At 42.6% G+C, this 26505-nt stretch overlaps 1 protein-coding gene and 1 long non-coding RNA gene across 2 annotated transcripts in view; one reads left to right on the top strand and one right to left on the bottom strand.

Annotated features, from left to right (window-relative positions):
* Dok5 (docking protein 5) overlaps nt 1–26505 on the top strand; it is a gene marked incomplete at its 5' end in the record, with an annotated part of 206608 nt that overhangs the window by 77996 nt on the left and 102107 nt on the right. The gene's annotated exons all lie outside the window — the stretch shown is intronic.
* LOC109117855 lies at nt 5902–18064 on the bottom strand. Its single transcript, XR_002025157.2, has 3 exons — nt 17742–18064; nt 15048–15222; nt 5902–6040 (listed from the first exon to the last, which is right to left on the bottom strand). It is a non-coding gene; the product is annotated as an uncharacterized LOC109117855 (long non-coding RNA).

Below are 26505 nucleotides of genomic sequence, written 5' to 3'. Positions count from 1 at the left end.
TTTTTTTTTTTTTTTTTTTTTTTTTTTTTTTTGTACTGAGATCGAACTCAGCACTTGTGAGGCAGGAGGCGGCACCACTGAGCTAAATAAATCCCCAGTCCCTGAACTGATCACTTTGATCTGTAGACCTCTATTAGATAGGTAGGTGGGAATGCAGATATATAAACAATGCCTGCCACGTTGTAAATGTTCCGTACATTTTAGCTGTTATTGCCATGGTTGATGTTATGACCCAGGACTCATTCACTGAATATTTCTGAATGCCCGCTATGTGTCCACGCTGGGAAGCAACAGTGCTGTGCTGCTGATCACCTCTCCCTGGGGAGACAGGTGTTCTACCTCGTGACCCTGTGTGAGAGTCTCCCTCTGGGGTTAGCGTGGCTTTAGGGGAATCATACAGATTGTCTAGGTCCAAATCATGCATGCTTTGAAATTAGCCACTTAAAGTTTACTTGTCTCTTTGTCCTTATCTATAAAATAGGACACCAGCTTTATTTGGGTTGTGCACCCAAGTATTCGATACACATTAGCTCTTAGTATAAAAGGTGCTATGCAAGCATTCGTTTGTGTCACAGATATTTGTTGGGCACTTATGTGCCAGAAACTTCAGTGGCATTAAAGATATAATGTGAATGAGACAGATAAAGATTCTGCCTGTGAGGGTTTCCTAGCAGAGCTGGAGGGAAGAGCAGATGGTAAATAAGTGAAAATGGACAGGGAGCTAAGGATTGCATACACCATTAAACTACTTATATTCTAGAGCAAGAATACTACTACTTCCAGTAGCAGTAAAATATGAAGCCATATACTTAAGCTACATGTACAGCTTTATGTCTGTTAGCATTTGTTTTATATATTTGGGTGCACTAGTGTTTGGTGTCTACATTATTTGTGATTGTCATCTCTTCCTCTTGGATTTTTCCCTTTATAAGGATGTAGTGTCCTTCTTTTTCTCTCTTAATCAGTGGTGGTTTGAAATCCATTTGATCTACAAGGAGGAGAGCTACTCCTGCTTTTTGGGGGGTTCCTGTTGCATGGAGTATTGTTTTCTACCCTTTAACTTTCAGTCTATGAGTTTCTTTTTGAATTAAGCATGTTTCTTGTAGGCAGTGTGTTGTTGGATCTTGCTTCTTAACTCATTCTGCTAGTCTATTTCTTTTGATTGGTGAATTGAGACCATTAACATTGATGGTTATAATGGATGTGTATTGACTTATCCTTGTCATGACTTTTTCTTTTTGTTGGATTCTCCCCTTTCACATTTAATTTCTTGTCCTGCCTAATGGATTCATTCTGCTGGACTTCCTGGGGTAGTGATCCTCATTGTCTTTTCCTAGGATATTGTTTAAAATTTTTTGGAGTGCTGGTTTCACATATGCAGTTTTAAATTTCCTAGAAGCCACTTTTAAAAAGTAAAGTTAAATTGATGAAATTAAACTTTAATAACATTTCATTTAATCCAGTATAGCCAAAACATTTTCATTCCAATATGGAAAAATTATTAATAGAAAATTTTATAATATTTTTATAAATCTATTGAATATTTAATACTTAATGCACAAGTCACTTTGGTCTAGATCAGTGAAGGTGAACCTTTCAGAGAAGAGTGCAACTCAAGACCCACTTATTTATTGCAGTGTCCACAGTGCAGTTAAACCTGAATACTGAGGTTTTAGCTTAGAAAAAGCAACTCATACATTAACATCTTTTGTCTTGAAAGAAAAACAACACAGATCCCATAGATTTTTTCCCCCATTGGTCTGGCTCTGTATCGAGCTTCATGTGCCTGATGGGTCCATAATGGACATCACAGGTCTTGAGCAACTCAGTATCTGCTTTGATTGAGAGGTCAGGAAATGCCGAACCCATATGTGAAGAAGGAACCAGCAGAGCAAAGATCAGGTGGCAGCCATTTGGTGTAGAAGACAGTATGAGACAAAGAGTGTAGGGCAATATTTGGCTTCCTGTGGTTGAGAACACATCAGCAAGGCCACTGGAGTGACAACCTGGAGACCAAAGAGGACAGTCACGTGACATTGGAGAGCTCTGTTGGGCCAAATCTTATGGGGAATTTATAGTCTGTGGCGAAGAGTATAGAAACATCTTAGGTACACTGAGATTCATTGGAGGGTTTTAAGGAGAAGAGATATGAGTAAGTTACCATGGGTTGCTAAGCAGAGAGTGCATATGAAGGAGCAAAGATGTTCACAGAAAGCTGTGAATGATGCAACCAGTCCTGCTTTGGAAGGTCAGTACAACTTGGAGGAAGAGTGTGGTGAAGGGGACTTACCTAGGCAAAGTTGAATTGAGATGGTCTGATGGTTAAGTTTAGTTTTTAATTTGTTAGACTTTGGAGCTGCCTAGGGGATTATTAAAGCACACTTCTGCGTGTCTCAGTGATGACCCTGGCATCTGTTATTACTGTCCCTGTTCTCTGTTGCTGCTCCCTGCTCTGCTTCCCGGACACCATGAACGAAGCAGTTTTGCTCCGCTGCGCCCTGGCACCATGATGTTCCTGTCTTGGAGCCAGCTGACCATGGACTGAATTCACTCAAACCATGAACAAAATTAAAATCTTCCTCCTTTAAGTTACGTATGTCCAGTATTTGGTCCCAGCAAAGAAAAGTTGACTAATACAAGTAGAGTTGTAAGAGACAGTGTATTAGATCCTTACTATTTAAATATTTTTGATTTCATAATTCATTCAGTTAAGCTATTTAAGTTCCCAGTATCTTTATTTTTTAACCGTCCAAATGTACTTGTGTTATCAATCCATATATCAAAAATGTATTGTACTGAAACTTGTTCTCTTATTTATTCCAAATACATCTCCACAAGCACATGCATGCACCCACATTCCTACACACAAATAAAAGTTTTAATTTTTTTTTCTTCATTTCTCCACATTCTGTCTTGGAACAGACTGTTCTAGGTGAAGGCGATCCCCAGACAAAGGCCTGGAGATATAATGAAGCATAATAAATTCAGAGAATAGATTTGGAGGGGAGAGTGTGAGTAGGGAGGTGGGCAGGCTGACGGTGAAGGTGTGTGCAGATCTGATTCCGGAGAGCTATGCAGGTCCAGTGTAGGAAAAGCCTGTGGACAAAGGGAAAATTTCAATATATTTCCGTGTGATGGTAGGCCAATGGGGAGAGTATGTTGAGTCCTTAACATGTACAAAGCAAGAATACATAAAAGATTTGGGGCTGGGGATTTAGCTCAGTGGTTCTGCTGCCTGCCTTGCAAGCGCAAGGTCCTGAGTTTGATCCCCAGTACCCCGCCCAATAAAAGGAAAAGAAAAGAATACACATGGAAGATTTTAAAGCAAGATGGTGACATGAACATTTATTGTAGACCAGCATATTCTCCTTTTTCTCTTCTGCACTTGCTCTTAATTAAATTCTGTATGTTGAAAATGCATGCTGGTGAAGATCTGTCTTTAATCACTGAGAGAAATTTCCTTCTAGGATAGTCTGTGTGTCACCTCACTCTGCCCCATCCCCAGCTCTCCTGAAGGTGCCTCCCACTGTGGCCAGTGCACTAGTACTGTCCAGTTCCACAAAGATCTGAAAATGTCCATGCGTGGCTTTCAGACCACAGTATGGACACTTTTGAAAATACCAATGCACCTTTGCTTTGGCTTGCATTCTTTGTTTATTTGCACCACGATAAGCAAAGATATTCACCTTTATTTTTGTTGGTTTTGCTGTGGGTTCTTTTTTCTTCCCTTTCCTGGATGAGGCAAGCTCACTGGAGAAGGGACTGATTTTCTGTCCACAGATGCTCACTAAGAGTCATACTTCACATAATCCTAAAATGTATTATTATACATAAAATGTTATTTTATGCATAAATATTATTATTTTATACATAGTATTTTTAAGGACCAAATTTTAAACTCTGCATTTGTACAATTTTTAGTTTTTTAGATTTAAAGAGAGATTAAGCCATTTCATGTTAAATTTCTAGTCATGGTTACTGCTAATCACTTTAAAGTACAGCCAGAGATGCATACTATGAATATCACTATATGATAATCACTCAGTTGAAAAATTGAAAATATCATTGAAACATCAAGAAAAATGTCATGGAGGCTTTCAAAACAGGATCCGCACAGGATGCTATTAACTGGTGTGGAAAGGAACGTCTTTCCTTCCCAATGTATAGTATGCAGTCAATCCTCCCCCGCCCCTTCTCCTCTGCTTTGCTTGAGTTCACTTACAGGTCCCCAAATTGCGTGGAACCGGAAGGCTACCTAACGCTCCCAGCTGGATGACCCGGAAGCACTCTCCATATGTGCCACGGCCCAGAAGCAGTCTCCCACCATGGGAGGCAGACCTATCTCTAAGGAATTCCTCTTGATCGCACTTCTGGGCCTCTAGAGTTGAAAGAGGGCCCTGTTAGGATGGGAATGAACCACGAGGAGGCTGACCAAGCCTGGCTTGATCAACACCTCTGCCGGCTGTGCTCAGCAAGACACGCAAAAGCATCTGTGCCCGAGGATGACCAAAGCCACCAGAATCCAACGACAGCTACATACAGCAGCAGTAGATACTACCATGTATGAAGTATTTGGTGGGTGCTTGATGCTGAGCCAAGCATTTTCCTATACTTTTCGTTCATCATCACCATGGCCTCAGGAGCTAGGTTGCGCCGCTTCTGAGAGCACGTCACACACATCCTGCATATTGGTGTTGAGTTGACTCCTAGTTCCTGGAAATTCATATTTACTCATCTTTAAAATGTGGATGGCGATAGCAGTTACTACGTAAAACTGCTGTATTAATTAGGATGCTACAGTGCCTGGTGCGCAGTAGGAGTTCAATTAAAGTCTTTCACATTGCTTGTGGTAGGTTTTGGGAAGTGAGGACTTGTTTAACTTGGTCATCTTCATACAAGTATTTCCGCTATCCTTAGCAAAAGATTCAGCCAAAGAAAGTAACAGAAAAGGTGACAGATATCTGATAACTTAAATGAAAATGTTTTTCTAATGTGTCAGGAGGTTATCCATAGTTCCCTGGGGAATTTAAATGCCATTAGGTTAGCCTTTTCTAAGCAAGATGTAAATTTACTTTATACATTGAGCTCCTGTTGACAGGTAGGTAAAATTAAATGAATGAAGCAGCTAAACAAGCAAATAAGCAAACATTTCCTTCTAGGAAGTGCTCATGACAATCCTGAACTTCAGGAGCCATATGGGAATGGTACATCCCACTTTACAAGGTAGAGAACAGAGAAGCCACTTAAATTCCTTTGTAACCTTAAAAGAGGTCAGTATTTACAGGCAGTAACTGACTTTGGGGTTTGGGAAATGGAATCCCGTTCTCATCACTACTTAACTGGCCATGGACTAACTAGCAGTGGGAATTACTTCAGTTGTTCTCTTTCCTTACTCATCAGGACCTCTCTGTTCCTGATTTACCTTGTGCATCTATCCTTTTCACTTCCACACAACTGCCTCACACTCTCCTGCAGGTGGAAGAGGTGGCTCAGAGTAGAGGAAATGAAGATTTTGCTTGAGAAAACCTTTGTCAAAATCCCTGAACCTCAGTTCCTCTAACAACCATGGTACTTAAACAGTAGGGCTGTTGGGATAGAGTTAGTAGACAGTGGACACATATTAATTCTAGGTGACTAGCATATGGTAGGTGCTCAGAGGTGAGCTATAATTGTTGTGGACTTTACCCCAAAGAGTCAAAAACTCAAAGATTGGGGGGCAAGTTGCAAATATGAAACTGACTGGGTAGTATTGTGATAAAGGAGAGAGTCTTAACTGATGGCAGTGGATTGACTGCTTCTCAAATGTGGCTGGGTACCCAGCTTGCCAGTTTTTACAGTATTTCAAGATAGCAAAAATGATTATATGTGAAAATTGATTTAAACTTGCTTTAATGTGCTGTAGGCAAAAACAACCAAACATTCATTTCCACACCACCGTCTTGCTGCCACTGATCATTCCTCCTTCCATTTATTCACTCAACAAACAGTGGAGAGGTGGAAGCCATTCAGAAGTGGGTCACCGAAGGGCTGGAGAATCGGTCTGTCAGAGGAAGAGAAGATAAACTGGATTATTTGGGTTGAAAAACAGCGGGCTGCAAATTGACTAGTTAAATGTTTCCAGATATCTGAAGGGGATTTTTAAACAGCTGATGTTGCTTATTGCCATACTTGAAAAAGAAAATGGATTTATTTTCAAGGAGTAGCATTTTGAATAAATACAAGAAAAAAAATCTCTGGAGGTGGAGATGATTAATCTTTAGACTGTACAAGGGGAAAAGCTGTGATCCTTTATTTTGTAAAGATGTTTTAATACAGGAAAGACAGAGATTTGACTGCCTAGTTTGAATGACCTTGGGCTGTCCCCTATGTGGAATTTTGAGGCAGCGATTGCTTATTCTGAAGGAGTGCAGTGGCCATATCCAACTTCCGGCGCTTGCTGTTCACCGTGGGGTGCAATCAAGAGATGAACTAGGAAGCTGGTGATTTGGGACCCTGATTACCTGAGCAAGTCCTTCATCCGTCCTCAGCCATACCTTTCTTGCTGCCGGACTTGTGACTTTACATACAGAGCTCCTTCCAGAGTTTCCCCTGGGAAGTCACATTTTCTGGCTTGACAGATGCCAATTTGACATTTTCCTCTGTGTCTTTTGTTGTTATTCTGAATAATTCCGCAAAGCCCTCATCATCCCGGTACTGTACTGAGCATGAGAATTTGCCTTTTCCACTTGTCACAGAATGTCAAGAGTCCCTGGGAGTCCACAGGCACACTTCAGTCTTTCAGACAGAAGAGGAAATCTGAGGATTCCAGAAATGGCAGCAAAACTCTTTGCTTGCTAACTTTGGTTCAGGTGTGCTTTAAAAATGCAAAGCTTAATGGGATCTCAAATATTCTTTTGCCTTTTGCTGAAGAACTTCAAGTTATTTTAGCACATGTGAAGTGTTGCCTGGTAACCGTAGCTCTACCAGCTTTCTGCAAGAAGTTTTGCTCTTTTTTTTTTTTTTTTTTTTTTTTTTTTTTTTTCCTTTTGCTATAGAAGGACAGTCAGGAAACAGCAATAGGAGAGAAGTTTCATCAAGAAGTGAGTGAGAAATAAGGTGTCTCTCAGAGGTTCAAGTCGAATGAAATGGATACTATGAGGCTCTGCCTGACATGACAAAGAGCAAGTTCCAGAAAACGTCTTCCATATCGTCTTTGCTTATGCAGAATAGTTTGAAATGAATTGAAAACAGCTGAATTATGGAAATGTTCCCTCTACCTCCCTTCCTCCCATCCTTTTGTCTTTTTCTTTTTTAAAACTACACAAATAATGAGTGCTCTACAGACCTGACTTCAGGCTCTGAATTTTGAGTTCGTTATAACATATACATATTTTTTTTGTCTTCTTGATTCTGCTTCTTTTAACCTACTGAGAAATGACCACTGGTCATTACATTCTCTCTACCTGTGTATCTGAGGTTTGTAATTAACTTGTCCATCAGCTCCGTGTTGAACTTCGCAGAACTCCGGTGTTTGGTGCGAGGTCCCCAAACTTTTCTACACTTAGGGACTGAGTGAGCCTTTGCTCTTTTACAAAGATATACACTTTGACCTATAATGAAGAAGATAGGGGAAAGTGATTTAAGTTAAGGAAGCCGGTGTGCTGCATGTCATGGAGATGAGAGGTTTATTCAGTTCAAAACGCCTGTCTGTGGCCAACTCTAAGCCAGGCACATGGAATGGGACACTGACGAAGGAGCAAGCCACATCTGTGCTCTTGGACCCTTCCTCCAAGGTTGGTTGACCTCAGTCTTCAGGAATTAGAAGGCCACTAAACCTTGAAAGAAGGGTTGCTTGGGGAAGTCAGGTTGAATTCCTGTTCTCCAGAGGGCTGGCTGGTGCACCACAGACTCAGGGATTCAGCAGTCATAGTACATCTCAAGGAAACTGGCTGCCATCTAATTTTTCAGAGGGACAACGAACTCCCTCTTCCAATTATAAGTTCTTTGGAGTCTCCATTGCAGATAGAGCCCTGGACTGCGTGAACAATTGGTCCTGCTGCTCTTGTCTTCTGCTCTGCATTTTTTACCATCTGTTCTTCCTCGGCAGCCCCATGTTTCTCTCCTATGCCTGTGCTTGACTCTTCCTTAAGTCCCACCCTGTTGAAACTCCTCACCATGAGCATATGCTACTGTAGTAGTTCATTATTATCTTTAATTTTGTGAATAATGCATAGTGCGTTCTCCTCATGGGAAGTTAAAAAAGGACGAACAAATGCCAAGGCTAATACCTCTTGGTAATGTCCTCTGGCCTTGAGTTCCTTCCTAGGCGTGACCACTGCTGCCAGCATGCCTAATACAATTACAGATGGTTTCTAGGAAATTGCATAAATATGAGTGTCTCTAGAAACACAATTATGTGCTATGTATATTCTTTAATGTAAAAGGAGTCTCAGAGTGAGTGTTCTATGAGGTGTTTTATGTACTTATCTACAAGGAGATCCTGGAGCCAGGGATGTAGCTCAATGGTGTCACACCTGCCTGACAAGTGCAAGGTCCTGAATTCAATTTCCAGTATCAAGGTATGTGGCAGAACCACTGAGCCAAATCCTGGGCCCTTAATTTCCACTATTGAGAAAAAAAACAAGTCAGAAGGAAATTCTATGTGCAAAAAAAATGCAGATATAAAAGGGCAGCTATTGCCTCATGGTTTGTAATCATGGAAAATTCAAAATAACATAGATGCCCATTAAAAGGGGAGGGGCCAAGTAACAATTCATTAGCAACAATGACAAGAAATCAAAATGTCCCCAGGACTGCAATCCTTCTGAAGGCTTCAATGAGAAAATTAACTTGTTGCTTTTTCCAGGTTCTAAGGTTGCCTTTATTGCCTGGCTCATGATCCCTTCCTTCATTGTCACAGTGTGTCACCCCAGCCTTTATTTCCACGGTCGTATCTCCTTTTTCTCTTACTGACCTTCTTGTCTGTCCAAATAAGGATAACTGTGCTTGCATTGGGCCACTGAGATAATCCAGGATAACCTCCTCCTTTCATGATTCTTCATGTAATCCCATCTGCAGAACACCTTCTGCCTCATGTGGTAACATCTCCACCCATTCTGGGACTAGAACTCAGACGTCTTTGGAGTGGGACATGGTCCTTGTCTACCGCAATAGGTCACAATGATATGGATTGCTAAATTCTCCCTTGACATGCGGTTGCTGGAAACTTCCTACGGATGCCAATTCACATACAGATGTGTAGGGTGGTGAGCTTGTGTTCTCTTGATCCAGTGCAGACTTTACTTATGGAGAAGAAAACCATTTCTTTCACTGCCTGACAATGGACGAGGGCATGGTGCAACTGAAGAGACCATGCAGTGATTTGAATGTGAACATGTTTCGTACCTCCTGAGGAGGTGCTAACATTAAAGAAATGTAGGCTGATGCCACAGAGTACTCAGATTTCTGGAGTCAGCCAGTGCTGGCGGGTGATGGCACCGTGTCCAGAGTAGGCTTTGATGCAGTCCTGCGATGCTGTGGTAATTGGGAGATGCTCCAGCTGACTCAAAATCCATCTCCTTCTGACACTAGTTACTTCTGGCGCTGGAGGTGGACTGGGGAAGCAAAAGTGAGAATAATAGTAAAATGTTCGCGTGCATGTGTCATGCACCCTTAGGCTAAAGATAGACGGCCCCTCAGAATCTATCTCCCAAATTTTCATTTCCCCACATGTAGTTCCTTGGGTGGGCAATAGTGTGTCTGATTGTATAATCCTGTTAGAGTGGAAAGAGGATCTTATATTTAAATACGCATTGCAGAAACCATTGTCAGCTACAGATACATATTTAATTCCTGTAGGAAAAAAAATCTATGAACTTGGATGTGATGTGGGGACTGATTTTATTCTAATTGAGATTCCAATTTAATCTCAAAGAACTGAGCAGTGTTGTTGAAGTGCTTGCCTCTTAGGAGAGAGAGAGAGAGAGAGAGTGTGTGTGTGTGTGTGTGAGTGCGTGTGCACGTGCACGCACATGCATTCTCTCATTTAAAGAGCCATTTACAGCAGATGAAAAGACCTAAGTACGAGAGGAGCATAATTTACATTTAACCCAGTGTGTGCCCAACACTGACCCAAGAACCTGGTCCTTAATAAATGATGCAAAAATTAGCTTCATGTTCACTTGCTCATTTAATTACTTTATATGGATTAAATGTCAAGATTCTCTTAATAGGCCTGAAAACACAGAAGTTGAATTTAGTTGTTGCTTTGAAAGAATGGATGCCTAGGTTCAGTGGTGGCAAACCAGTGGCTTGCGTGCTGCTGCAGACTCTTTGTGCCACTGAAAGCTCTAACAGGTTTTTGCCATTACTGGCCCCGGGAGTAGACCCACTTCTAAAGTACTAATTAATTCTCTGGCATCTTTGCATTTATTCTGTAGCACTGAATTAAAACAGGGGTGTCGCTCAGTGGTGCCGCCGCCTGCTTTGCAAATGCAAAGTCATGAGTTTGATCCCCACACGTGCGCGCGCACACACACACACACACACACACAAATGCAAATTAGCAATTCTGTTTCTGCAGACTGTCTCCTGAGCTCAAAACTTCTCCTATTATCAAGTGTCTGGAAAGTTATGCTTTCACTCGTAAGTACAATATATCTCAGGATTCATAGTTTTGCTCTGCATTCATCTGTCAGTATCTTTTTAGTTGAGAACTTGAAAACCATGTTGCTGTGTACAAGTTCTCTAAAGAATCAGCAGGGCTGATTTCATTCCAATAGTACCTTGTTCATCCTGAGCTTCACGGTCCAAAGTGCTTGGCTAATTACTGTAATTTGCACTGTCTCTTATCAAGGTTTATTAGCACTTGGTTAACTCTCTTGGCCTCACCGGGCTGTGGTTTCTTTACCTGAATAGTAGAGACAGGTATGGATTCTCTTCAGAATCACATGCTATATTGCAAGAGTTGTGTGAAACAAGGTAATGCCATAGCAGGTTTAAGTCCTGATGCAAACCTTAAGCACCGTGATCTAGGCAGTATCAGCTTCTCTGTATGCTGGAGTGGTACAACCTGAATTTGAATTATAAAATCTTTTAAGTTGGACAGGTCTAGTTTAAATGCCGGTTTTATCATTCGGAAGCCACTGTGTGACTTTGGGACATATAGTTAATATCTGAGCTTTAATTTCTTTACCAGTGAAAGAGAAGAGTCAGATTTGCCTTACAGTGTTGATAATCGGGATGAAGGAGTTGGGGGCATGGTAAAGAGCTAATGATTCTGGGCCGGGGATTTAGCTCAGTGGTTCCGGCACCTGCCTTGCAACTGCAACGACTCCAGTTCGATCGCTGGTACCAAAAAAAAAAAAAAAAAAAGCTAATGATCCTAACTGTGATTACAAAGCCTCTGAAATGCACCCAATGCTTTTGAGCCCCAATATGTAGATGCTGAAACTTGTCACCCCAAGGTGATGCTATCAGGGGCTGGAGCCTTTAGAGGCCACAGGAGTGGGAGGTGGGAACCCTCACAAATGGGACAAGCACCCCTCTAGAGGAGGCCTGTGTGAGCTCCCCTGCCTTCTGCACTGCCAGGGTAGAAGAATAGCATCTGGAAATCAGGAGATTTGAGCTCAGCAGACACTGAGTCAGCCAGGGCCTTAATCTTGAACTTCACTGCCTCCAGAGCTGTGATAACCAGTTTTTTGTTGTTTTTAAGCTACCCGGCCTGCAGTGTACTGTAGCTGGCTGTGTGAGCTAAGTCAATCCCACTTATTAAGCCCTTACTTTTGACTAGGTACTGAGCTAAGTACCCTGTACGCATCACCTCATGGTATTCTCAATGACCCTACCTGGCAGTGACTGCCATGATTCCATTTCTTTAACAGGAAGTTGAGATTTACCAGAGTTAACTCATGTGTCAAGGCTCACTGAGGTAAGACCCACACATCAGGACTCCATTGTCAGTTTGGTTGACTCTTTAATGTGTGCCATGGCCGAGCTTGTGTTTTTATTGTGTGTTGGCACCTTGGACTACTTTTTTCTATATGAAGAAGTCAGGGGGTGGTTATGAAGAGTAAAAGAAATATATTTTAGATATTAAGCATTTATCCCATAGTATGCCAAGACACCAGGCATTTAATTAGTATCCTATCTAATTATTTTTTCACTTATAAAATACAATCTGTATTGCTTCTGTTTCTATTATTGCCTTTAAAATTTCAAGCAATCCATAATTTATTGAAATGATTTATTCTCCTTTAGGGATGCATAATTTAGTGATTTCTATAGCACTGAAGATAAAAGGATGACAAGATTTCTTTAATATCTACAGAAAGGCACAGATATATTCTCCACAGAGGTCAAAGTTTCAAGTTAGAATGTGACTTGAAGTCATATTTTCAAGTAAATGACTTGTTCCTTAAATCAGTATCATTAAGGCTGTAACACCATCCTCTTGTGATTCGGTTAAAAAAAAAGGAATGGGCTGTTTAATGGGTTGCTATACCAGTTCATTTGAAAATGCATGGTGCATTCAATGACTATATTTGTGAATTTGGGTCTCTACTGTGAAATAACCATTTTGCTTTATTTTATCTTTGAATGAATCCTTGCTTTGGCTTCAAGGAGATGCTATGCTCTAGAAATTGCAGATTATCTGTGGCAAAATTGGACTGAAAGCCTTTAGTAACACCTCACTCCGTATTCTCAGGGGAGAGTCTTGTGGGTGGGACCTTTTGGTCCTTGGGGTGGAGTATGGTCAAACTTCTGCAGGGCGCAGACCTGTCCTGCAAGGCCCCTGGGCCTGCAGCAGTTCTGCTCGTACGAGCTCTCGATGCCTCGCTTCTGTTTCCTCTTCCTTGACATTGTCAAAGAGACTGAAGACATCGCAGTGGAGCTCCTCACCTACCCCTCCAATGTGCACCTCATACGCCCTCCCCACTCAATCTCTGACAGGGACCTTCCTGTTTCTCAGGCTGTTGACCTTGGATTGCCCTTGACTCCTCTCATTCCTTGAGTAGGTCCTTGAAAACTTCTGTTCACGCCATGTCCAAAGCCTCCAAGGTTGAGTTTTTAGTAGCCCCGTCATTACCATTTTAGTTAAGGCTCATGTATCATCACCTGGACTAATGCAGCAGCCTTCTAATTGTTTGCTTCCTTCGTCCTTTGCCCTTTTGGCCAAAGTGGTTTTTGAGGCTGTAAGTAGGTCATGCCACTTGTCTGCCCCAAATACTACAGGTCTTGCATTTGACTCAGGATGGAATAGGTATGCCCATGGCTTCTGAAGTTTTGCATGATTATGCCTCTGGCTTTTTCTCTGGTCTTGTGTCCTGTGCTCTTCCTTTCACTCTATGGTTTGCTTTGTTTTTTTCTTAATTGTGGCAGGTGCCCCCACCTCAGGGGCTGTTGTCGTCTGCTGTTTGGTCTGCAGAATTCTGTTCAGGAGTTCGAACTGTGAGGGTAAGGCGTGGATTCACCAGGCAGACTCGGGGGAGGTTTCTGGAATGCTTCTGCTTTGTTTAGGAAATGCACAGGCTTATATAGCTTATGTGTGGACAACCATGGGGGAGGAGCATTTAATTACATGGCACTTTCATACAGCCTGTTGGACCTAGCCTCTACGCACTTAGACGAGTTAGCTCAGCCTCAGAGAGGTCTTCGAGTTTTCTCAGAAGACAGGAGTGTGGCGCACCTGGCCCAGCCAGGCTTGAACTTCTCCCACAAGGGGCTTTGCACTTACCCTGTACTTAGAATGTTTCCATTCCCCATGAATGGCTCAACTTGCTCCCACCACTGCCTGGCTTTCTGGCTGAATGATGTTGACAAAGACACACTACTGTATTTCTCTGAAATAAGACCCAAGTCTTACATCAGATTTCACTCCAAAGATGCAATAGGGCTTATTTTCAGGGGGTGTCTTATTTTTCATGTATAACAACCTACATTTATTTATATACAGAATTCCACATTTGCCCAAGTACAGTCACGTCATCTGCTTCTGGAACATCATCTTAACTCTCCAAACCCCGAATTCATGCCTGCATTTCTTGCGACTCCATTTCTGTTGAACCATTGGCTACAGTCTCTCATTCCCAGCAGCAGAGGACTGAAACGAGCGCTTCTTGTCCTTGTACCCTGCCCCTAGTGCATCGGTGACACAGCTGTCAGTGATTTTGTCCCATCATTCCTCACCCAAGTCATGACTTCTGGCTACGTAGGCTTCACAAAGTTTCCACGAAATCAAATGTTAATGAACAACTTACAATTTAATGAGATGGGAGTGACAACAAAAATGGTGACAGTAAGAAGGCTGGCCCAGCAAAAGTGATGAGAAATCACAGGCACCGAAACTCAAAAAACTCTTATTCACATGAATGCATTAAGTACACAACAAACTGAATTGCAAAGATTCATAGTAGACTCAACCACATCTGTTCCTTATCAGGTGTGGACATTGTTTGTGTGCTGTGTCTGTATTCCGGTTGATCATTCGGCGATAAATCTCGAGTTCATCTGTTTACATAGGCATTACCTCTTATCCAGAGGTGCCAAATTCGCAAGTATTTAATTATGATTTATATTATCACTCAAGTATTAAGGTAAATAATATTATTTACTTGTGTTTAATCATATATGAATATTATTTTGCAATTCAGTACGTCAGTCTGTTGTGTGTTGCAGTGGATGTACTAAATGTGTCTTCCTGGCTCACGGTCTTACCTGGAGGTTATTTGGGGGTTAGGGGTTGTATTATGATCCTGGAAAATTGTGCTAGGGCTTATTTTCCAGTGAGGTCTAATTTGGGAGGAAATGTGGTACCTAGATGTTGAATGTCTGTCTTTCCTGCTGGAATGAAGCTCCGTAGATGCGGGTTACTTTTGCTAATTCTTGTCCTTGGTCTCCACACCCACAACACTGTCCACTGCACCATAATCTCCCAGGCAGAACTTAATGAATTAAGTCAAACATATACTGGCTCAGCAGATCGTGCAGGAAGCCTCCAGACAGAGGCAGCTGGGGGTGACACATGCCCTGTGAGACAGAGGAAGGAAGAACAGTGTTTTTCCACAAACCTTTCTGGCTTAAGATTTAGTCCTTCGTGCCACTCTGTTTCACTTCTGCATGTAAGGAAGTTCCCTGGGCTCTTCCTCTCTTGTGGTGATAAGCTCTTCTTTTCTTGAGGAAGGTTGGAGGGGTCTCCCATTTGTTGGAAGCCGAAGAATCTGGGCTAATGCGACCCTTCTAGGCCTAGAAGAGCAAAGGAAGTGTGCCTCACACAGAATAGGTGCTCAGTAAATATTTGCTGCATGCAGGAATGATTACAGCAGAGAAGCTTCTCTTTCCTATTGCCTTGGGGGAGAAAGCTCTTACATGTTTGCACATAGCTATTGTGGTGTTGAAAATGGAAACCCATTAAGTGGTTTAGAAGAAGCTGCCCCCCAGATCTGTGCATGCACTTGACTTAAAAGCCCAAATAGAAAGGTTACAGCAATTCCTTAAATAAGGGTATTTTTATTTTATTTTATTTTTTGAGACAGTGTCTCACTATATAGTTGAGACTGACCTGGAACTCACTATGTAGGTCAGGCTGGTCTCGAATTCACAGCGATCCTCTTGCCTCAGCCTCTCAAGTGCTGGGATTACAGGTGTGCGCCACCAAGCCTGGCTAAATAAGGGTATTTTAAAAAGTGCACATCAGAGGCAGAATCCCTTCCATTTCCAAAGTTGGGTGTTGTCTGGCCGTAGTTGGAATTCCCTGAGCCTCAGGACTGAAGGGTTTTGAAATCGGGGCTAGCAGTGGTATACTGTGCTCACCCCTTGGCACTACTCCCAGCACCACTCAGATCAAACTCCATTTCACTGCCCTCCATAATGGGAGGACAGAGGGAAGACATAGGAAGGGAGAAGAGGGAGGTGAAGATTGTGCAGCCAAAGTTTGACATGGACGGGAGGTGTGGCATTAACACTACAGCAGGAAGAAGGAAAGGTGGAGGCCCAGTAAGGGCTTTTCCCCCTGTCCCCTCTGTCTCTATGGTCAGTCTGGTCCACTTGCTCACATAAACAAGTGCATGCTCAGTAGAACACAGTGACAATTAGCAAGACTCACCCTAGAGCTCCTACATACAACCCAACTGCTCTGCTTTTCTGATCAGATTCCCCCCTCCAGTGGGAGTGGGGACTAACTCTGGGGAGACCCAATAAAATAGGAAAAATGACTCTCCTGACCTGTTAGATCTCAAATGTGCAGAGTTAGTTATCCCACAACATTGAAGAATGAAGTCGGGAACCAAAGGAAGAAGTGAAGAGAGTTTTATTAGAAACAAGGAGAAGAACAGCTCCTGGGTTTCCAGGAAGGGTCCCGAATGCAATGGCCACGGAGGCCCTTTGTCGGGGTAATTTATACAGCAGCCACAGTGTGGGTTACAACATGGGTCAAAGTACAATCTACCTATAGAATTACAAGCACTGAATAGACACTGAGCTAATATTGATCCAATAGGGAAATGAGTCACACAGCAAGGATGCATGGAGGAACACAGGCATTTTGGGGAAGTGGGGGGTCCAGATCCTCTGGTCTCCTACCTGCATGCCTTCCTGGACTTCCTGGATCAGGTGGGGCTGTTCCAGTCTAATCTCAGGTTATGGTTTATCCCTTAGTGAGGGACATAGGCCTGGCCATTGTGTCTTTGTCTTGGACCTGGTCTTCTTCAGATGCTCCTCCAGCCACAGTCCTGGTGTCTATTATCTGTGCTGACTTCCTTGAGGGGCCAGTCCCTCTCTGGCTGCATGCTAAATTTTTATGCAACTTAGGTGTTTTTCACACCAATATGGCCGATCTGTCCACTCTCCCCAAAGATCAAAGAAAAATAAAAGGTGAAGTAGGAAAGGAATTTGACATTCAGTAGATCTATACTGGGAAGACACGGGAGAGCAGGCCTCCCCAACCCACCTTCAGGTGTAGTGAAATAAGGCTCAGGTTTAAATAGGGGAGGAACAAGGAAAACAGCATGTACACTAAGCAGTCTTGGTTATCTCAGGTTTGGTTTTCTGAAGACTTAGAGGCACCATCAGAAATTGGTTGCTCCTGCTTGAGTGGGTGGGGGACTCGGTTCTGGTCCTGGGGTAATTATTCTCTCTTAGCTTGGGAGTCTGATCGTGGGGTGATCTGCCTGCCTGACCCTCTTCCTGGCAGGTTTAGGGCCATGACCCTCGGAGACTCCTGGGTGCCACCCTGGGGGCCTGGCACAGGACATTGTAAAGGTTGTAAGTGATGGTCTGTCGATTATGATGTCCCTGGAAAATCTGAACACATTGAGTTACTCTTGGTCTTGAAGGGGGTTGAGAGGGTTAGATAAATTCAGGATAATGAAGCTTCTTGCATGGCCATTGTTAGACAGACGGTTTTTAAGTGATGAACATGTCTATCTATGTGCAGAGCCGAGCAGGGATCTGACCTGAAGTTTAAGGTACAAAGTGGCAGATTCAAATGAAGACAAAGATGCCACCTTTCATCCAGCTTTGAGCTATGCGTTGGGCCTCTGAAGGTCTAAGTGATGACTCTTCACTCTTTATCAAAGGCAACTGCTAAACTCCTGGTACAGGTTTAGGAAAACTTGTTACCTGTGCTAACATGAAGCAGCTCCTGGACCGAGGGTGTGACATGCTTATTGGTCTCTAACCAGGCTGTGGGGCAGCTATAAGGAAAACAGCACAAAGAGGAGAGCAGGGAGCTACACAGTGACAGAAGGAGAGGGTTTCAGACTCACCTCGCTCTAATTCTCAAAGCCAAGGTGCACCTCTGGTTGTTTCCCGGAGTTTTGATCTTCCTGTCCTCCTACCTCATGTTGCTTTCTTAATAGCTAATTTTCATTAAGACAATTTGTATGCTCTTGGGCTCACAGCTGAAACTGATGGATACCGGTCTTCCTCTGATTAAAAAGCAAGACCTGACAAACAAGAGAATGAGAAAAGGGCAGCTGTTGTCATTCTCAGCGGGTTTTCCGTTGTGGTGCTGGTTGAAATTTGCTCTCAGCAGGAGACTCGCCCTTTGGCCAGGACTTTTTTTCGAGGCTGTTCCTAAGTGGGTGATGGTCACTGGCGGGTGGAGGCACAAGCAGAAGTTCATGTCCTCCTCGGGTGTTAAACAGTGCAAGTGGCATTGCTGTGAACGTCCAGGTTATTTATAGCAGGTCTAATTATGAGTGTCCTTGCTTGGAAAGAAAGCATTTCCCCCAAGGGTGAGACACAGACCAACAAACCATTGAGCAACTAGCAAGAGAAGGTGGAATCCCGCTATCTTAATTGGTTAAAAACCTTCATAATTAGTCCCCTGATTAATTATGGGGCACAGAGGAATATTATGGAAACATGTAGAAATTTATCATACGGGTCAATATGAATTCTCTTTAAACTCAAGCTTTAAAATACTTATTTCGTTTTCAAATATACATTCTTTGAACCGATTCATGCAGGAAGTAAACATCCACTGACATACTCCAGAGAGCAGGTAATGCTGGCTTTTGTTAGTTTTTATGTATTACTTTAAGATACATTAATAATTGTGACCTACTCAGGGCTACAGGTGAGTAGAAGGTGGGAATATTTTGCTGCCGATCTGGCTTTGTGATATCCAAACCTTTTACTTAATCTTCCTTCCCCTGTAAAGCAGAGGGGGTCCTAATATCCCGGGAGGAAGGTTAAGCAGTTGTGCTTATGCGAAGTTCAAAGTTTGAAGTTCAGGGCTGAGGCTCCCACTCCTGAGTGTTATGACCTCTTTGAAAGCTACCAGGCAGACACGGTGCAGCATACGGTTACCGTTTAAAACTTGTTATTTTGAAAAGGTCATTTACCTTATCCTTTTATCCTTACTGAAGTTATAGCAGTGTCTGTGAGAGGCTGTATTCTGAGCTTCTCATGCTTTCCATTTGCTGAGTTGAAGGCTTGACTGCAGATTCAGGGCCAAACACTGAGAAATAGATCAACTTTTTACAAACTCTGTACGAACGCCGTCCCGACCTATGAGCTGCGGCCCATTATGCTGCATTCATTTCCCCCTCACTACATTTTAAGCCTTAAATTTGATTGCTCTTCTAATTAAGGATCACTCTTCCCTGATCTCGGTCCCAGAATCCTGCATCAAAGAGAACCAAGACTTTAAAGGAAAAAAGGGAAACAATAACAAAGGGTAACAGCAGCAACAACAAACTTTCTGAATTCTCCTCCTTCAGGTTTGATGAGGTCAGATTTCAAGATTGGCCATGTTCAGAGTTTTCTTCCTCCTCTGCTAATCACGCTGGATAAAGACAGGTGATTTCGACCAAATGTGGCATCTGAGGCGCCTTCCCATCATCAGGGAGACGCCAGAAAGCTGGGGCTTTGGCAGTGCATTGGCACCAGTACTCAGAGTTCTCCCTAGTGAATATTCGGGAAAGAGAGCTGTTTGCTGTCTTTGATCTGGAGGTGGCTACCCAGGGTGCCGGCCACGAAATGAAAGAAAATATGGAGCCTGAAAAGCCCAGTGGTAAAGAACGGTAGGAATCATGACTGTCTCCTTAGCAGGCAAACTTTCTTACTGTGGGCTTGAAGGTTTCATTATTAACCAAATGAGTATTTGGCAGAAGCTAGGAATACATGACTAAAATAAAAGGAAAAAAAAAAAAAAGAAAATCCCTCGAGAATACAGAAAAGATGTCTAATTGGTGAAAGTCCCCTAGAGCCATGCAATTAAATTAAACCTTTTTTTCCCCCAGAAATACTTGGAACGACTCCATCTTCCCATAATAGATATCTCTTTGTACACATGGTTACGTCTAAATGCCCAGAAAACTAGGAGGGCTCCCTGTTACTGGAAAGCAGCTCCCTTTACTATGCTTTTTTTCTTTTCCTTTCCTCTCTTCTCTTTTCTTTTCTGAATGCTAATGTGAAAGGCTAGTGCCTTTTCTTATTCAAAGCTATAGGGGCTTTAATATCATCTGCTCACCACACACAAAGAATGTCTATGAAAAATGAGATTTTATTTGTCATACACAGTGTTTGTTAAGGTACGGTGTGCCTGGTTAATTATTTTACTGAGAAGTGGCTCAAAATAATGGAGGTTTCTGCATAGGGCTGATAAGGACAGAGAAGTAATTGTACTTTAGCAGAAAAAGCAGTCCGCAGAACCTCCTTCCTGGAAATTTTTTTATTCTAAAATGAAAAGCTTCAGCAACTTGCTTGGAAGCATGGTTTTGGCGTTTGAATATATGAGGCTTGTTTTACCCATACAACTGCAATTTTAATTCCCACAGTCATCTTCAAGATCGTTGGTTCAAAATTTGCCTTATCTCTGGCAACAGTCCCTTGAATAGTTTCTTTTTCTTTAAATTTAATATTTTTTGGTGGACAATGAATAGCAATACCGTGGCTTGTCCAAAGAAGATATGCTTTGCGTGCACGTACCTGGGTTAAAAATTCCATGAAGCTTCTTTGCATTTGCAGTCCTGGGTTGTGCGCAGGAAACAGTGAGCAGCTTGCTGTCTTTCTCAGAAGCCCAGGTCGTTGTGGCATCCAGAGCTAAGTTCAAACCCCAGAGAAGTCCTCTCTGGCAGACACCGTTAGATGGCACCTGCTGCAGTGCCCACCCTAGGGATGCTGATCCCAAAGAGCTTCTTGATAGTTTCCCCAAATGGAAGCTGGGAACCAGAGTTGCATCACTGAAAACAAAATAAAACTCACTGCCATAGGAAGTTGGAACTGAGTAGAAATGGATTTTTAAAAGAACATTAGGAAGAAGGGATTGAAACAAAGTGGCAAAGAAATGCAAGGACATTATAGACATGAAGGCTGGCGCGTCCCTGCCACGGAAACTTGGTATCCATTAAAAATAAACAGGACCTTGCTTATTTATGTGGAAAAGTGCCCTTGAGTTGCTTTCCAGTGGAAAAGTAAAGGAGAACGTTGCAAAATACTTGATGTGTTCCTCTATCTACTTTTAATAGATGGCATTTTGTGGGGTGTAGCTCAGTGGAAGAGAGCTTGCCTGTCACACATGAGGCCCTGGGTTCTATCTTTCGTGCCCCGCAAATGAAGCAAGACTACAAAGCAAGCACACATTCATGTGAAATAGAACTGTATAACTAGATATATACTTGAATGATGTTTGGCTACATATACTCAAGATTCAGGAGAATAGTGGCTTATTGCATTTCTCCAGTTTTCTGGAAAAGCAGTCAAAGCCGGTACGGTAGTCCCATGGCCAACCAAAAAGGAGGTTTCTTCTGTGTGTCTGTCATTCTGGTGGACAGTTGCCACCTAAAGGTTACTTCAAGGCCAAGGTGGTCACTTGTGCTCTGTGCATCGTGTATTTTAAAGACCACAAAAAGAAGGAATGGCCAAAAGGGCTGACACATTTTGCCCCTTCCTGCTTTAAAAGCTTCCCTGGAAAGACCACGCTGGACTGCTGACATCTCCTTAGTCCTGTGGCTTCATCTGGAAGCCTAGAAAGTAGTCTGTCATCCGGTCCATCGCCAGGGTTTGCTGCTATTGAATAAGAGAAGAGCTGTGGAGAGGGGACTGTTCGGAACCCCTGCAGCGAGCAACCTTTGGACACTAAAAATGAGGTTAAGGAGCAGAGAGCAAGCCTGCGTCTCTCCCCTCCCGTCCCCTCCCCTCCATCTTCCCTTCCCTGTACAGGGACTTCATGCTGAGCTATGTTCCCAGCCCTTTTTTGTTTTTTATTTCCAGACAGCATCTTGGTAAGTTGCTGACTTGCCCATGCTGGGCTTCACCTTGTGATCCCCCTGCCTCCGTCTCACAGAGCGCTGGGGTTACAAGTGTGCAACCACCACACCGGGCCCATCTTTTTCCTTCTGTGCTTGGATTTTGATATTTTAAAGGAGCATTTCCAATCAGTTAAAAGGCTAAGAAATGCATTTACAAAGAAGTTTGAGGAGAGAGATGCCACCCATCAACCCAGGGTTAGCCGCGGAGGAGAACCCTAGTACTCTTCTAGTTTGGACTTGCTCTGAAAGGTGTGCGTCTTGGTGTCACCTCCCTCCACACCCTGTGCCAGGCCCTGAATGGGGCTGGTCCAACAGCGGGGTACTTAGGCAGTGTGGATTTCATGGTCTTTTTTTGTCTTTATTTAAACAATTTGCAGAGGTGCAGTTTTAATGACAGGTACTGATTATTAGCTGCCATTTAGTCTTAGTGCTGCAGAGGCCTCTGAGTGTTAAAGAAGATAGACATAATTATAATAATATGGCCAAAATATACTGAGTGCTTCAGTAAGCTAGGACAGTCCACAAGACAAGAATTTGGGTCTTTCTGTCAGAATGGCTCTTTGATTGTGGTTTTAATATTTTAAGCCTCCATTTCTCACCTCTAATATGGTAACGTTAGGAGCGCCTTTCTCTGAGTGAAATTATGCTCAGAATGAAGAAGGTGATGTCAGTCAGGTGACTGGTAAATAAATGTGAAAAAAGAGTGGCTTTGTTGTACATATACTGTATGTGCAGCATTCTGGAATTATTTTGAATTTTATAGCCCTGTATGTCCATAGGGTAAATTTGAAAATACTAGCTTTACTGAGGTGCAATTCACATATTATAAAATTCACCCTTTTAAGTGTACTATTTTTATATACTTACAGGGTTGTATAAACATCACTGCCATAAAAGTTTAGAGTATTTTCATCTCTCTAAAGAAAAACTGTTTTCCATGAACACCTACACTCCATTTATTCTCTCTCCCTCAATCCCTGCAAATTATTATTAGTTTACTTTCACCTTCTGTGAATTTTTTTGGATAAATGACATATGTGGAACCACGCTATATCCGATATTTTTGTGTCCAACCTCTTTTACCTGGTGTCTTCTCAAGGTTCAGCCATATTGTAGCATGTGGCAGTACTTCATTGCTTTTTAAGACCAACTGATATTCCAACGCATGAATTCTAACGTGGGAGACCCAGTCATCTACTGATGCTTGCTTAGCTTGTTTCTACTGTTTGACTATTGTGAGTATTTCTCAGTAGTTGTGTACGTGTTTTTGTGTGCATCAGTGTTTTAATTTCTTCAAGCTATCCAGTTTGCATTTTTACTAGCAGTTTAGAGGTCAGTTCATATTTGCCACTGATTTTTATTGATAATCAATCCGGGCAAAGTTGAACTGCATGCTAAAGGGGAATGTCGTGCAGTTACTATGGATACTAATGCAGGCAAGATTTGTAAAGGACGAGACAAAAATTTCTCAACTTAGGAACAGAATAGACAAAGTATAGGGTTGTAATTAGAACCTTGTCTTTCTAGCTAAGAAAGTTTTAATTATGGGAATGGAATTTGGGTGCAAGTTACTCTGAACTGGGCATGTAGGCTTTGGCCAGACTCACTTTTCAAAACAAGTCATTTGAAAGGTTAACTCTTCACAGCCTACACTGCTTACAGCCTGCTCTGGGCATAGTCAATATTGCATCCCCTACACAAATTGAGAGATGTAGAATGGTCTCAGTCTTTTTCACAACTGGGTAGCCCTCCGTGGTGATCAGATTTTATTTCCACGGTTCCCTAAAGATGGATCTTCCAGTTACTTCACTTCTTTTGGATCTTTTATTGTAGAACCACTACAGTGATTACCCTTGTACATCTGTGTTTCATGCATAGAGGAGTATAACAGAAAGCTAAATCTCTACAAATAGAATTGCTGTCAGAATGTATGTATCTTTTTGGAACGATCTCTCCTCCCCAGTGGAGGTTGTTCCAACCACACTCCCACCTGTTCGAAAGATCCTGAGGCAACCTGTACTGAAAATAAAGAATAGGGTGACTATACACTGCATTGGTTTATTTTTATGTTGTGGAGAATGTGGCTCACAACTCACAAAGTTTATATTTTGTTACTTGCTTTGAGCCAAGTTTGCGGTCCACTATTAATTAGCATATGGAATTACGTTAAGGGCTTTTCTGCCAGTGCCCCTCCATGTCTGCCCGTCATGTGATATTGGAAAAGCATTACATGAGCCTTGAGTCAACTTCAGCTCTAATGGTGGGACCTCAGTGCTCCAAAAGACTAAGGCTTCAGTAGAACTTGGCTGTCAGCCAGGGAAGCTTTTAAATTCTGGGTGAGTTAAGAGTAAAATCCACCATCGTCAGGATACTTGAGGCTAAATTGGTATCATCGGGGAAAGAAATCACCAGCTTCACTTTACTTAATAATAAGCCACAGTAAGAAGTCATTCCACGGTCCTGCAATATTCGGCAGCTTCCTGCACAGCTTGTTTTTGGCCTGCAATGGGAGGGTGATAGACACCAAGTCTCTGGCCTCCACATATTGTTGTAGGAGACGAAGTCTTGGGGGAGCCGGTTCCAGTCAGTGTCTAGTGGAAAAGTTCTGCTTCCTTCATATGCTTCCTAAAAGCAAAAGCAATTCCAGTAGAGCTCTGCAGATACAAATTTCCAAGAAGGCACGAAGAAGAAATTTATATGAATGCCGCAAGATCTCCTGACTGCTATTTACGCTTTAAGTTAGCATTTGTTTATTGTTTTCATTCCACTCTTTTGCTGTGTACTCACCATGATCTGATTCTAATGTATTAGAGTCATGCCTAAGCTCTGGTGTAGAATGGAAAGTCTAAAGAGAATTTCATCACACCAGCAGTAACCATGGTGTACAGTGGGGCAGGTTTAGGTGCTCTCGGTGCAAATCTGAGAGGCCTCGTACATAATCCATTCAAGCAGCAAATATTTATTGAGTACCAACACTGTGGCCAGCACTGTGCTAGATGTGGGGCAAGGCTGTGAAGAGTATAGGCAAATACCTTCCACTCCTAGGCTCCATCACCACCAGGCAAGCACTTACGAGTCAGCTGTATCCCCAACCTATATCATTTATTTAAAAAAATTTTGTTTTGGTACCAGGGATGGAACTCAGGTCCTTTTGCTTATGAGGCAGGCACTGAGCTAAATCCCTGGCCCAGCTAAATCCCCAGCCTCTCTATCATTTATTAAATGCTTACTGCATGCCAGAATAACTTACTTTACGTGTAAAAGTCCTTTGATCCTTGCAATAGCCCAGTGATGTAGATCTTATTATAATCATACCAGAAAAGACAGAGCCACGTGGGTCTGGGAATCAACATTTGACACTAACAGTTGGGCTCCCCAGCCTGTGCTCCTGGCTCACATTGTATGTGCTTCTAAATGCTGTGCGTGTGTGTGTGTGTGTGTGTGTGTGTGTGTGTGTGTGTGTGTGTTGATGAGGGAGAGGGGCAGTGATGAAAAGGAAGCCTTGGGGAAGGTTTTCTTCCTACAGGAAGTGACATGAGTGATAATAAAGACACATAGCCAAGAAGGAGCCTGTGGAATAAGAAAGTTACCCCAAATAGTGGCTTTGTGCTCAGGAGCAAGAGAGAAGAAGGCGATGCTTTCCAGAAAGCAGGAAGCCTGGTGGTGTGAGGAGCTGCAGACTGGCAAAAGTCCTGTAAGTTTCATACAGATTTGAGCTTATGTACAGGGACCGCTGCTGCTTCGTTGGGTTTCTTTCCTGTGGACTGATTCTTATGTCACTTTTCTCTTACTTTCCTCATTGGCGTGGTTGGCAACTTTTCTAGGCAGGCTAAAGTTCGGGCAGGGTGCCTGGAGGCTCTGAGACCTGTGGCTTGAGTGGCATTTCCTCTGGCTTTGTCCAAACCTCCTGGCCCAGAACTAACTGCTGCCACCTGAGTTTGAAAAGTCTTTGAAGTTGTGAGTATGTTCTCCTGGGACGGCAGGAAAAAAACCAAGTTGGTGTCTGTGTGTAGTTGACCTTAAAGCCTTCTCCACATTGTCCAAAATGTTCAGTCATCTTGATGTTTCTTTCCCAGGATGCAAACGCTCAGTTTGACTGCATTTCGGAACACTTTCATTATTCAGTGTCTCCGCAGGCAGACTGAACTCTCATCAGTTGCTCTGTTTCACTCTGGGATAAAGGTTTTAATTGTGGGAAGTCTCCTCTTTGTCTGCCATCTTCTTAGCTTGAACACCATTCACAAATGGGGCCAGATTTTTTTTTTTTAAATGAGGGTTGTCCTCTGCATTTTACCACATGCAGCAACATCCTTGTCCTCTGCCCCCAGGTTCCTGTAATATCTCCTCAGCTGTGTCAATCAGTTGTGTCCCCAGACATTGTCAGGTGGCCCCAGAAGGCAGCATCCTCCCCAACTGAGACTGGGGCTCTAGCCACGCAGAAGTATTCATGAGCTGCAGTTCTGTGTCATTCAAAAGTGCTGCATTATATGCAGTTCCCCTTTCTGTGGGTCCAGCCTGAAACTATTACGTGAAAAATTCCAGAAATAATTCATAAATTTTAAATTATCACAAGAAGGAAGGTGAGTATAGTATGCTAAGAGAGAGGAGAGAGAGCAGTATGCATTCATCTTACTTTTAGTACAGTATATTATTATACTTGCTCTATTGTATTAGTTGTTGTTATTGATCTTTTACTGTGATTAATGCATAAATTTAACTTTACCATAGATATCTGTATATAGGAAAATATGAAAATATCATATATATATAT

This window comes from Fukomys damarensis, unplaced genomic scaffold (assembly GCF_012274545.1).
Source record: "Fukomys damarensis isolate Sample0158 unplaced genomic scaffold, DMR_v1.0_HiC HiC_scaffold_22, whole genome shotgun sequence".
Classification (NCBI taxonomy): domain Eukaryota; kingdom Metazoa; phylum Chordata; class Mammalia; order Rodentia; family Bathyergidae; genus Fukomys; species Fukomys damarensis.
The sequence above is the reverse complement of the archived record's forward strand: the minus strand, read 5'-3'. Positions and strand labels throughout refer to the sequence as shown.